Source organism: Pleurodeles waltl, unplaced genomic scaffold (genome assembly GCF_031143425.1).
Source record: "Pleurodeles waltl isolate 20211129_DDA unplaced genomic scaffold, aPleWal1.hap1.20221129 scaffold_214, whole genome shotgun sequence".
Classification (NCBI taxonomy): domain Eukaryota; kingdom Metazoa; phylum Chordata; class Amphibia; order Caudata; family Salamandridae; genus Pleurodeles; species Pleurodeles waltl.
Window position 1 is genome coordinate 238,475 of NW_027149920.1, and position 13,448 is coordinate 251,922.

The 13,448-nt window shown below is 51.9% G+C and overlaps 6 non-coding genes across 6 annotated transcripts; 4 read left to right on the forward strand and 2 right to left on the reverse strand.

The window, feature by feature from the left end:
• Nucleotides 1-3,264: 3,264 nt before the first annotated feature.
• On the forward strand, nucleotides 3,265-3,338 carry TRNAN-GUU (transfer RNA asparagine (anticodon GUU)). Its single transcript has one exon. It is a non-coding gene; the product is annotated as a tRNA-Asn (tRNA).
• Nucleotides 3,339-3,736: 398 nt separating this feature from the next.
• TRNAW-CCA (transfer RNA tryptophan (anticodon CCA)) lies at nucleotides 3,737-3,808 on the forward strand. Its single transcript has one exon. It is a non-coding gene; the product is annotated as a tRNA-Trp (tRNA).
• Nucleotides 3,809-3,879: 71 nt separating this feature from the next.
• Nucleotides 3,880-3,950, reverse strand: TRNAG-GCC (transfer RNA glycine (anticodon GCC)). The gene has a single exon. It is a non-coding gene; the product is annotated as a tRNA-Gly (tRNA).
• Nucleotides 3,951-8,048: 4,098 nt separating this feature from the next.
• On the forward strand, nucleotides 8,049-8,122 carry TRNAN-GUU (transfer RNA asparagine (anticodon GUU)). Its single transcript has one exon. It is a non-coding gene; the product is annotated as a tRNA-Asn (tRNA).
• Nucleotides 8,123-8,663: 541 nt separating this feature from the next.
• TRNAG-GCC (transfer RNA glycine (anticodon GCC)) lies at nucleotides 8,664-8,734 on the reverse strand. The gene has a single exon. It is a non-coding gene; the product is annotated as a tRNA-Gly (tRNA).
• A 4,090-nt stretch (nucleotides 8,735-12,824) lies between these two features.
• Nucleotides 12,825-12,898, forward strand: TRNAN-GUU (transfer RNA asparagine (anticodon GUU)). Its single transcript has one exon. It is a non-coding gene; the product is annotated as a tRNA-Asn (tRNA).
• Nucleotides 12,899-13,448: the final 550 nt, after the last annotated feature.

Consider the following 13,448-nt stretch of genomic DNA (forward strand, 5'->3'; position numbering starts at 1 on the left):
CACCACGGGCCGTCCCCTTTCCTCTCTCTCGCCAATATCTTTCACCAAAGCTGAGCCCTGCAGGTAAATGTATCTATCTGGCTGAGGGGCCAGGGAGGGCCTTTGCCTGCAGTCTTACAAGCCAGAGTGCAGAGAAGGCAGCAACTCTGGGACCGGGACTCTGCTCAAAGACATATCTAACATGCCACAGTGGAGCTGAGATGGGCAAGACACGTGTCTCACAGGCTGGCAGCACACCAAGACAGTGGCAGGAAACTATGCTAACAAGGAAAGAGAAAAGTCACGTGTCTCGTGGCCTTCCCACCATTAGACAGTAGTCTGCGCAAGAAAACATCCAACAGTGACAGGACAACCAAGCAAATGACAAACGCCGTGCTGAATAAAGTCATCTTACATGACATTTCGTACAAAGGCCCAGATCATGGGGATGATCGCGCAGCAGAAGCAGCAAGTATCAGAGCCACCGAACCTGGGGTGAGTTACACGAGGAGAAAGGGCGACATGGGGACAGGGGCTATGGGCTCAGGGAACAGCTACCACAATGCAACCTCGGGTGTGGGGATGCCACTCATTGCGGGTACTGCCCTGGGATTTCCTTTTAGAAAGAATCGCTGGTTAAAGTGTAGTGCACAAAAAACCCAACTCCTCGATTACACTATTAGATAACATCCTTTAACTGCCCCACCCACCCTGTGTGAGTCTCACCCACTTCCCGCCTGCTCCCTCTAGTCTGAGAGTTGTATCTCCACAAAAAACACACAGTGGGGCTCAATGAGCTGCTCATGTCTGACATGGACACCTAAGCAGTGCTGGATTCACAACCTGAAAGCCTGCAAAGGAAAGTGTGCCCGGCAGAAGATAAGCTGCCTGGCAACTCAGAACCTTCTTCTAAGAGAAGTAAGACATGTCACAATGGAGTCTAAGCCTACCTGTCTTATGCCAGGACCTTAGAGCTGCAGGCAGGAGCACAAAGGTAAAAACATATATTGAGTCCCAACACGCTCACTGCGGTGGTTGGTCTCTGTGGCGCAATCGGTTAGCGTGCTCGGCTGTTAACCAAAAGGTTGGTGGTTCAAGCCCACCCAGGGACGTATGCTTTTGCCTACATCAAGTCCTGAATTAAAACACAGCTGTCTGGCTTTGCTCTTAGAGCTCTCGCTTTGCCTGCGTGACATGCTCTATCTCAACATTTCTATCTTCTCTCATCTCTTCACCTCTAGTCATTTCCACCAATAGGACTGGAAACGGGACACCAAGCCTTCTACTTTAACCACAGGCGTACTGAGGGCCAATAAAAGGCACAGAAGCATTTCTTGATCCGGGGCTGAGAACTGCATGCACAGGGACCTCATGGCGCAACGGTAGCGCGTCTGACTCCAGATCAGAAGTTTGCGTGTTCAAATCACGTCGGGGTCACTCTTTGACATTTTTTTCCCCACCAAGTCTATATCTCTGACTTCTAAAGCAAAGCCAAAAGAAGGGCGCTTTGCATTGGCCGGGAATCGAACCCGGGCCTCCCGCGTGGCAGGCGAGAATTCTGCCACTGAACCACCAATGCTTCACTTACATAGGCTGAGCAGAGAGCCCTGCCGTAGACAGTAGTGATGAGGCCCATGCATTCGCATGGGACACCTATGAACAAAGTTTGCATGGCAAGCCTTGGACTGCCAAACGTTCACATGCTGATGGCAGGAATCAGATGCAGGAGACTGAAACTATGAATGTTTCTGCTTTTGCTAAGGACAGTGGTTTGGGGCCAGTGTTGTGCTTGTCAGAGCACGACATCAGCCTGCTCTCTGGCTGCTCCCGGGAGAAGTGGCTGACAGAAAGCACCCTCCAGACCACCAGCAATCTTGTGTTTCACAACATGCCACTGTCACTGGACTTTCCTTCTGGGAAAGCCTAGTCACTGACCTGGCCAGATTCCCTGTCCTCCCCAAAATCCTGGGGAGAAACGGGCAGAGTTCTGCGCCCTGCGCCCTCTTTCGCGTCCCTAACGCGCTCCCAACGCGCCCTACAGCCCTGGTCGGGCACAGCCCTGGTCGGGCTCATACCACTGGGGCCTCTGCCGAGGAAGAGCCCCGGAAGCCTAGGGCCAGGCCTATTGCACAGGCATCTTAGACCAGGCCATTCCGGGATTGCTGTGTTTCACGTCCTGCCCTTCAACACTCCTGGGAGGGCTTTCCCTGAGAACCCTCATGTCTCTGCCCTCCCAGGAGGCTATGGTTCTATGCAAAATAGGGGGTGCACCACGGGCCGTCCCCTTTCCTCTCTCTCGCCAATATCTTTCACCAAAGCTGAGCCCTGCAGGTAAATGTATCTATCTGGCTGAGGGGCCAGGGAGGGCCTTTGCCTGCAGTCTTATAAGCCAGAGTGCAGAGAAGGCAGCAGCTCTGGGACCGGGACTCTGCTCAAAGACATATCTAACATGCCACAGTGGAGCTGAGATGGGCAAGACACGTGTCTCACAGGCTGGCAGCACACCAAGACAGTGGCAGGAAACTATGCTAACAAGGAAAGAGAAAAGTCACGTGTCTCGTGGCCTTCCCACCATTAGACAGTAGTCTGCGCAAGAAAACATCCAACAGTGACAGGACAACCAAGCAAATGACAAACGCCGTGCTGAATAAAGTCATCTTACATGACATTTCGTACAAAGGCCCAGATCATGGGGATGATCGCGCAGCAGAAGCAGCAAGTATCAGAGCCACCGAACCTGGGGTGAGTTACACGAGGAGAAAGGGCGACATGGGGACAGGGGCTATGGGCTCAGGGAACAGCTACCACAATGCAACCTCGGGTGTGGGGATGCCACTCATTGCGGGTACTGCCCTGGGATTTCCTTTTAGAAAGAATCGCTGGTTAAAGTGTAGTGCACAAAAAAACCAACTCCTCGATTACACTATTAGATAACATCCTTTAACTGCCCCACCCACCCTGTGTGAGTCTCACCCACTTCCCGCCTGCTCCCTCTAGTCTGAGAGTTGTATCTCCACAAAAAACACACAGTGGGGCTCAATGAGCTGCTCATGTCTGACATGGACACCTAAGCAGTGCTGGATTCACAACCTGAAAGCCTGCAAAGGAAAGTGTGCTCGGCAGAAGATAAGCTGCCTGGCAACTCAGAACCTTCTTCTAAGTGAAGTAAGACATGTCACAATGGAGTCTAAGCCTACCTGTCTTATGCCAGGACCTTAGAGCTGCAGGCAGGAGCACAAAGGTAAAAACATATATTGAGTCCCAACACGCTCACTGCGGTGGTTGGTCTCTGTGGCGCAATCGGTTAGCGCGTTCGGCTGTTAACCGAAAGGTTGGTGGTTCAAGCCCACCCAGGGACGTATGCTTTTGCCTACATCAAGTCCTGAATTAAAACACAGCTGTCTGGCTTTGCTCTTAGAGCTCTCGCTTTGCCTGCGTGACATGCTCTATCTCAACATTTCTATCTTCTCTCATCTCTTCACCTCTAGTCATTTCCACCAATAGGACTGGAAACGGGACATCAAGTCCTGAAATAAAACACAGCTGTCTGGCTTTGCTCTTAGAGCTCTCGCTTTGCCTGCGTGACATGCTCTATCTCAACATTTCTATCTTCTCTCATCTCTTCACCTCTAGTCATTTCCACCAATAGGACTAGAAACGGGCCACCAAGCCTTCTACTTTAACCACAGGCGTACTGAGGGCCAATAAAATGCACAAAAGCATTTCTTGATCCGGGGCTGAGAACTGCATGCACAGGGACCTCGTGGCGCAACGGTAGCGCGTCTGACTCCAGATCAGAAGGTTGCGTGTTCAAATCACGTCGGGGTCACTCTTTGACACTTTTTTCCCCAAAAAGTCTATATCTCTGACTTCTAAAGCAAAGCCAAAAGAAGGGCGCTTTGCATTGGCCGGGAATCGAACCCGGGCCTCCCGCGTGGCAGGCGAGAATTCTACCACTGAACCACCAATGCTTCACTTACATAGGCTGAGCAGAGAGCCCTGCCGTAGACAGTAGTGACGAGGCTCATGCATTCGCATGGGACACCTATGAACAAAGTTTGCATGGCAAGCCTTGGACTGCCAAACGTTCACATGCTGATGGCAGGAATCAGATGCAGGAGACTGAAACTATGAATGTTTCTGCTTTTGCTAAGGACAGTGGTTTGGGGCCAGTGTTGTGCTTGACAGAGCACGACATCAGCCTGCTCTCTGGCTGCTCCCGGGAGAAGTGGCTGACAGAAAGCACCCTCCAGACCACCAGCAATCTTGTGTTTCACAACATGCCACTGTCACTGGACTTTCCTTCTGGGAAAGCCTAGTCACTGACCTGGCCAGATTCCCTGTCCTCCCCAAAATCCTGGGGAGAAACGGGCAGAGTTCTGCGCCCTGCGCCCTCTTTCGCGTCCCTAACGCGCTCCCAACGCGCCCTACAGCCGTGGTCGGGCACAGCGCTGGTCGGGCTCATACCACTGGGGCCTCTGCCGAGGAAGAGCCCCGGAAGCCTAGGGCCAGGCCTATTGCACAGGCATCTTAGACCAGGCCATTCCGGGATTGCTGTGTTTCACGTCCTGCCCTTCAACACTCCTGGGAGGGCTTTCCCTGAGAACCCTCATGTCTCTGCCCTCCCAGGAGGCTGTGGTTCTATGCAAAATAGGGGGTGCACCACGGGCCGTCCCCTTTCCTCTCTCTCGCCAATATCTTTCACCAAAGCTGAGCCCTGCAGGTAAATGTATCTATCTGGCTGAGGGGCCAGGGAGGGCCTTTGCCTGCAGTCTTACAAGCCAGAGTGCAGAGAAGGCAGCAACTCTGGGACCGGGACTCTGCTCAAAGACATATCTAACATGCCACAGTGGAGCTGAGATGGGCAAGACACGTGTCTCACAGGCTGGCAGCACACCAAGACAGTGGCAGGAAACTATGCTAACAAGGAAAGAGAAAAGTCACGTGTCTCGTGGCCTTCCCACCATTAGACAGTAGTCTGCGCAAGAAAACATCCAACAGTGACAGGACAACCAAGCAAATGACAAACGCCGTGCTGAATAAAGTCATCTTACATGACATTTCGTACAAAGGCCCAGATCATGGGGATGATCGCGCAGCAGAAGCAGCAAGTATCAGAGCCACCGAACCTGGGGTGAGTTACACGAGGAGAAAGGGCGACATGGGGACAGGGGCTATGGGCTCAGGGAACAGCTACCACAATGCAACCTCGGGTGTGGGGATGCCACTCATTGCGGGTACTGCCCTGGGATTTCCTTTTAGAAAGAATCGCTGGTTAAAGTGTAGAGCACAAAAAACCCAACTCCTCGATTACACTATTAGATAACATCCTTTAACTGCCCCACCCACCCTGTGTGAGTCTCACCCACTTCCCGCCTGCTCCCTCTAGTCTGAGAGTTGTATCTCCACAAAAAACACACAGTGGGGCTCAATGAGCTGCTCATGTCTGACATGGACACCTAAGCAGTGCTGGATTCACAACCTGAAAGCCTGCAAAGGAAAGTGTGCCCGGCAGAAGATAAGCTGCCTGGCAACTCAGAACCTTCTTCTAAGAGAAGTAAGACATGTCACAATGGAGTCTAAGCCTACCTGTCTTATGCCAGGACCTTAGAGCTGCAGGCAGGAGCACAAAGGTAAAAACATATATTGAGTCCCAACACGCTCACTGTGGTGGTTGGTCTCTGTGGCGCAATCGGTTAGCACGTTCGGCTGTTAACCGAAAGGTTGGTGGTTCAAGCCCACCCAGGGACGTATGCTTTTGCCTACATCAAGTCCTGAATTAAAACACAGCTGTCTGGCTTTGCTCTTAGAGCTCTCGCTTTGCCTGCGTGACATGCTCTATCTCAACATTTCTATCTTCTCTCATCTCTTCACCTCTAGTCATTTCCACCAATAGGACTGGAAACGGGACATCAAGTCCTGAATTAAAACACAGCTGTCTGGCTTTGCTCTTAGAGCTCTCGCTTTGCCTGCGTGACATGCTCTATCTCAACATTTCTATCTTCTCTCATCTCTTCACCTCTAGTCATTTCCACCAATAGGACTGGAAACGGGACACCAAGCCTTCTATTTTAACCACAGGCGTACTGAGGGCCAATAAAAGGCACAGAAGCATTTCTTGATCCGGGGCTGAGAACTGCATGCACAGGGACCTCGTGGCGCAACGGTAGCGCGTCTGACTCCAGATCAGAAGGTTGTGTGTTCAAATCACGTCGGGGTCACTCTTTGACATTTTTTCCCCCACCAAGTCTATATCTCTGACTTCTAAAGCAAAGCCAAAAGAAGGGCGCTTTGCATTGGCTGGGAATCGAACCCGGGCCTTCCGCGTGGCAGGCGAGAATTCTACCACTGAAACACCAATGCTTCACTTACATAGCCTGAGCAGAGAGCCCTGCCGTAGACAGTAGTGACGAGGCCCATGCATTCGCATGGGACACCTATGAACAAAGTTTGCATGGCAAGCCTTGGACTGCCAAACGTTCACATGCTGATGGCAGGAATCAGATGCAGGAGACTGAAACTATGAATGTTTCTGCTTTTGCTAAGGACAGTGGTTTGGGGCCAGTGTTGTGCTTGACAGAGCACGACATCAGACTGCTCTCTGGCTGCTCCCGGGAGAAGTGGCTGACAGAAAGCACCCTCCAGACCACCAGCAATCTTGTGTTTCACAACATGCCACTGTCACTGGACTTTCCTTCTGGGAAAGCCTAGTCACTGACCTGGCCAGATTCCCTGTCCTCCCCAAAATCCTGGGGAGAAACGGGCAGAGTTCTGCGCCCTGCGCCCTCTTTCGCGTCCCTAACGCGCTCCCAACACGCCCTACAGCCCTGGTCGGGCACAGCGCTGGTCGGGCTCATACCACTGGGGCCTCTGCCGAGGAAGAGCCCCGGAAGCCTAGGGCCAGGCCTATTGCACAGGCATCTTAGACCAGGCCATTCCGGGATTGCTGTGTTTCACGTCCTGCCCTTCAACACTCCTGGGAGGGCTTTCCCTGAGAACCCTCATGTCTCTGCCCTCCCAGGAGGCTGTGGTTCTATGCAAAATAGGGGGTGCACCACGGGCCGTCCCCTTTCCTCTCTCTCGCCAATATCTTTCACCAAAGCTGAGCCCTGCAGGTAAATGTATCTATCTGGCTGAGGGGCCAGGGAGGGCCTTTGCCTGCAGTCTTACAAGCCAGAGTGCAGAGAAGGCAGCAACTCTGGGACCGGGACTCTGCTCAAAGACATATCTAACATGCCACAGTGGAGCTGAGATGGGCAAGACACGTGTCTCACAGGCTGGCAGCACACCAAGACAGTGGCAGGAAACTATGCTAACAAGGAAAGAGAAAAGTCACGTGTCTCGTGGCCTTCCCACCATTAGACAGTAGTCTGTGCAAGAAAACATCCAACAGTGACAGGACAACCAAGCAAATGACAAACGCTGTGCTGAATAAAGTCATCTTACATGACATTTCGTACAAAGGCCCAGATTATGGGGATGATCGCGCAGCAGAAGCAGCAAGTATCAGAGCCACCGAACCTGGGGTGAGTTACACGAGGAGAAAGGGCGACATGGGGACAGGGGCTATGGGCTCAGGGAACAGCTACCACAATGCAACCTCGGGTGTGGGGATGCCACTCATTGCGGGTACTGCCCTGGGATTTCCTTTTAGAAAGAATTGCTGGTTAAAGTGTAGAGCACAAAAAACCCAACTCCTCGATTACACTATTAGATAACATCCTTTAACTGCCCCACCCACCCTGTGTGAGTCTCACCCACTTCCCGCCTGCTCCCTCTAGTCTGAGAGTTGTATCTCCACAAAAAACACACAGTGGGGCTCAATGAGCTGCTCATGTCTGACATGGACACCTAAGCAGTGCTGGATTCACAACCTGAAAGCCTGCAAAGGAAAGTGTGCCCGGCAGAAGATAAGCTGCCTGGCAACTCAGAACCTTCTTCTAAGAGAAGTAAGACATGTCACAATGGAGTCTAAGCCTACCTGTCTTATGCCAGGACCTTAGAGCTGCAGGCAGGAGCACAAAGGTAAAAACATATATTGAGTCCCAACACGCTCACTGCAGTGGTTGGTCTCTGTGGCGCAATCGGTTAGCGCGTTCGGCTGTTAACCGAAAGGTTGGTGGTTCAATCCCACCCAGGGACGTATGCTTTTGCCTACATCAAGTCCTGAATTAAAACACAGCTGTCTGGCTTTGCTCTTAGAGCTCTCGCTTTGCCTGCGTGACATGCTCTATCTCAACATTTCTATCTTCTCTCATCTCTTCACCTCTAGTCATTTCCACCAATAGGACTGGAAACGGGACATCAAGTCCTGAATTAAAACACAGCTGTCTGGCTTTGCTCTTAGAGCTCTCGCTTTGCCTGCGTGACATGCTCTATCTCAACATTTCTATCTTCTCTCATCTCTTCACCTCTAGTCATTTCCACCAATAGGACTGGAAACGGGACACCAAGCCTTCTACTTTAACCACAGGCGTACTGAGGGCCAATAAAAGGCACAGAAGCATTTCTTGATCCGGGGCTGAGAACTGCGTGCACAGGGACCTCGTGGGGCACCGGTAGCGCGTCTGACTCCAGATCAGAAGGTTGTGTGTTCAAATCACGTCGGGATCACTCTTTGACATTTTTTTCCCCACCAAGTCTATATCTCTGACTTCTAAAGCAAAGCCAAAAGAAGGGCGCTTTGCATTGGCCGGGAATCGAACCCGGGCCTCCCGCGTGGCAGGCGAGAATTCTACCACTGAACCACCAATGCTTCACTTACATAGCCTGAGCAGAGAGCCCTGCCGTAGACAGTAGTGACGAGGCCCATGCATTCGCATGGGACACCTATGAACAAAGTTTGCATGGCAAGCCTTGGACTGCCAAACGTTCACATGCTGATGGCAGGAATCAGATGCAGGAGACTGAAACTATGAATGTTTCTGCTTTTGCTAAGGACAGTGGTTTGGGGCCAGTGTTGTGCTTGACAGAGCACGACATCAGCCTGCTCTCTGGCTGCTCCCGGGAGAAGTGGCTGACAGAAAGCACCCTCCAGACCACCAGCAATCTTGTGTTTCACAACATGCCACTGTCACTGGACTTTCCTTCTGGGAAAGCCTAGTCACTGACCTGGCCAGATTCCCTGTCCTCCCCAAAATCCTGGGGAGAAACGGGCAGAGTTCTGCGCCCTCTTTCGCGTCCCTAACGCGCTCCCAACGCGCCCTACAGCCCTGGTCGGGCACAGCGCTGGTCGGGCTCATACCACTGGGGCCTCTGCCGAGGAAGAGCCCCGGAAGCCTAGGGCCAGGCCTATTGCACAGGCATTTTAGACCAGGCCATTCCGGGATTGCTGTGTTTCACGTCCTGCCCTTCAACACTCCTGGGAGGGCTTTCCCTGAGAACCCTCATGTCTCTGCCCTCCCAGGAGGCTGTGGTTCTATGCAAAATAGGGGGTGCACCACGGGCCGTCCCCTTTCCTCTCTCTCGCCAATATCTTTCACCAAAGCTGAGCCCTGCAGGTAAATGTATCTATCTGGCTGAGGGGCCAGGGAGGGCCTTTGCCTGCAGTCTTACAAGCCAGAGTGCAGAGAAGGCAGCAACTTTGGGACCGGGACTCTGCTCAAAGACATATCTAACATGCCACAGTGGAGCTGAGATGGGCAAGACACGTGTCTCACAGGCTGGCAGCACACCAAGACAGTGGCAGGAAACTATGCTAACAAGGAAAGAGAAAAGTCACGTGTCTCGTGGCCTTCCCACCATTAGACAGTAGTCTGCGCAAGAAAACATCCAACAGTGACAGGACAACCAAGCAAATGACAAACGCCGTGCTGAATAAAGTCATCTTACATGACATTTCGTACAAAGGCCCAGATCATGGGGATGATCGCGCAGCAGAAGCAGCAAGTATCAGAGCCACCGAACCTGGGGTGAGTTACACGAGGAGAAAGGGCGACATGGGGACAGGGGCTATGGGCTCAGGGAACAGCTACCACAATGCAACCTCGGGTGTGGGGATGCCACTCATTGCGGGTACTGCCCTGGGATTTCCTTTTAGAAAGAATCGCTGGTTAAAGTGTAGAGCACAAAAAACCCAACTCCTCGATTACACTATTAGATAACATCCTTTAACTGCCCCACCCACCCTGTGTGAGTCTCACCCACTTCCCGCCTGCTCCCTCTAGTCTGAGAGTTGTATCTCCACAAAAAACACACAGTGGGGCTCAATGAGCTGCTCATGTCTGACATGGACACCTAAGCAGTGCTGGATTCACAACCTGAAAGCCTGCAAAGGAAAGTGTGCCCGGCAGAAGATAAGCTGCCTGGCAACTCAGAACCTTTTTCTAAGAGAAGTAAGACATGTCACAATGGAGTCTAAGCCTACCTGTCTTATGCCAGGACCTTAGAGCTGCAGGCAGGAGCACAAAGGTAAAAACATATATTGAGTCCCAACACGCTCACTGCGGTGGTTGGTCTCTGTGGTGCAATCGGCTAGCGCGTTCGGCTGTTAACCGAAAGGTTGGTGGTTCAAGCCCACCCAGGGACGTATGCTTTTGCCTACATCAAGTCCTGAATTAAAACACAGCTGTCTGGCTTTGCTCTTAGAGCTCTCGCTTTGCCTGCGTGACATGCTCTATCTCAACATTTCTATCTTCTCTCATCTCTTCACCTCTAGTCATTTCCACCAATAGGACTGGAAACGGGACATCAAGTCCTGAATTAAAACACAGCTGTCTGGCTTTGCTCTTAGAGCTCTCGCTTTGCCTGCGTGACATGCTCTATCTCAACATTTCTATCTTCTCTCATCTCTTCACCTCTAGTCATTTCCACCAATAGGACTGGAAACGGGACACCAAGCCTTCTACTTTAACCACAGGCGTACTGAGGGCCAATAAAAGGCACAGAAGCATTTCTTGATCCGGGGCTGAGAACTGCATGCACAGGGACCTCGTGGCGCAACGGTAGCGCGTCTGACTCCAGATCAGAAGGTTGTGTGTTCAAATCACGTCGGGGTCACTCTTTGACATTTTTTTCCCCACCAAGTCTATATCTCTGACTTCTAAAGCAAAGCCAAAAGAAGGGCGCTTTGCATTGGCCGGGAATCGAACCCGAGCCTCCCGCGTGGCAGGCGAGAATTCTACCACTGAACCACCAATGCTTCACTTACATAGGCTGAGCAGAGAGCCCTGCCGTAGACAGTAGTGATGAGGCCCATGCATTCGCATGGGACACCTATGAACAAAGTTTGCATGGCAAGCCTTGGACTGCCAAACGTTCACATGCTGATGGCAGGAATCAGATGCAGGAGACTGAAACTATGAATGTTTCTGCTTTTGCTAAGGACAGTGGTTTGGGGCCAGTGTTGTGCTTGACAGAGCACGACATCAGCCTGCTCTCTGGCTGCTCCCGGGAGAAGTGGCTGACAGAAAGCACCCTCCAGACCACCAGCAATCTTGTGTTTCACAACATGCCACTGTCACTGGACTTTCCTTCTGGGAAAGCCTAGTCACTGACCTGGCCAGATTCCCTGTCCTCCCCAAAATCCTGGGGAGAAACGGGCAGAGTTCTGCGCCCTGCGCCCTCTTTCGCGTCCCTAACGCGCTCCCAACGCGCCCTACAGCCCTGGTCGGGCACAGCCCTGGTCGGGCTCATACCACTGGGGCCTCTGCCGAGGAAGAGCCCCGGAAGCCTAGGGCCAGGCCTATTGCACAGGCATCTTAGACCAGGCCATTCCGGGATTGCTGTGTTTCACGTCCTGCCCTTCAACACTCCTGGGAGGGCTTTCCCTGAGAACCCTCATGTCTCTGCCCTCCCAGGAGGCTGTGGTTCTATGCAAAATAGGGGGTGCACCACGGGCCGTCCCCTTTCCTCTCTCTCGCCAATATCTTTCACCAAAGCTGAGCCCTGCAGGTAAATGTATCTATCTGGCTGAGGGGCCAGGGAGGGCCTTTGCCTGCAGTCTTATAAGCCAGAGTGCAGAGAAGGCAGCAGCTCTGGGACCGGGACTCTGCTCAAAGACATATCTAACATGCCACAGTGGAGCTGAGATGGGCAAGACACGTGTCTCACAGGCTGGCAGCACACCAAGACAGTGGCAGGAAACTATGCTAACAAGGAAAGAGAAAAGTCATGTGTCTCGTGGCCTTCCCACCATTAGACAGTAGTCTGCGCAAGAAAACATCCAACAGTGACAGGACAACCAAGCAAATGACAAACGCCGTGCTGAATAAAGTCATCTTACATGACATTTCGTACAAAGGCCCAGATCATGGGGATGATCGCGCAGCAGAAGCAGCAAGTATCAGAGCCACCGAACCTGGGGTGAGTTACACGAGGAGAAAGGGCGACATGGGGACAGGGGCTATGGGCTTAGGGAACAGCTACCACAATGCAACCTCGGGTGTGGGGATGCCACTCATTGCGGGTACTGCCCTGGGATTTCCTTTTAGAAAGAATCGCTGGTTAAAGTGTAGTGCACAAAAAAAACAACTCCTCGATTACACTATTAGATAACATCCTTTAACTGCCCCACCCACCCTGTGTGAGTCTCACCCACTTCCCGCCTGCTCCCTCTAGTCTGAGAGTTGTATCTCCACAAAAAACACACAGTGGGGCTCAATGAGCTGCTCATGTCTGACATGGACACCTAAGCAGTGCTGGATTCACAACCTGAAAGCCTGCAAAGGAAAGTGTGCCCGGCAGAAGATAAGCTGCCTGGCAACTCAGAACCTTCTTCTAAGAGAAGTAAGACATGTCACAATGGAGTCTAAGCCTACCTGTCTTATGCCAGGACCTTAGAGCTGCAGGCTGAGCACAAAGGTAAAAACATATATTGAGTCCCAACACGCTCACTGAGGTGGTTGGTCTCTGTGGCGCAATCGGTTAGCGTGTTCGGCTGTTAACCGAAAGGTTGGTGGTTCAAGCCCACCCAGGGACGTATGCTTTTGCCTACATCAAGTCCTGAATTAAAACACAGCTGTCTGGCTTTGCTCTTAGAGCTCTCGCTTTGCCTGCGTGACATGCTCTATCTCAACATTTCTATCTTCTCTCATCTCTTCACCTCTAGTCATTTCCACCAATAGGACTGGAAACGGGACATCAAGTCCTGAATTAAAACACAGCTGTCTGGCTTTGCTCTTAGAGCTCTCGCTTTGCCTGCGTGACATGCTCTATCTCAACATTTCTATCTTCTCTCATCTCTTCACCTCTAGTCATTTCCACCAATAGGACTGGAAACGGGACACCAAGCCTTCTACTTTAACCACAGGCGTACTGAGGGCCAATAAAAGGCACAGAAGCATTTCTTGATCCGGGGCTGAGAACTGCATGCACAGGGACGTCGTGGCGCAACGGTAGCGCGTCTGACTCCAGATCAGAAGGTTGTGTGTTCAAATCACGTCGGGGTCACTCTTTGACATTTTTTTCCCCACCAAGTCTATATCTCTGACTTCTAAAGCAAAGCCAAAAGAAGGGCGCTTTGCATTGGC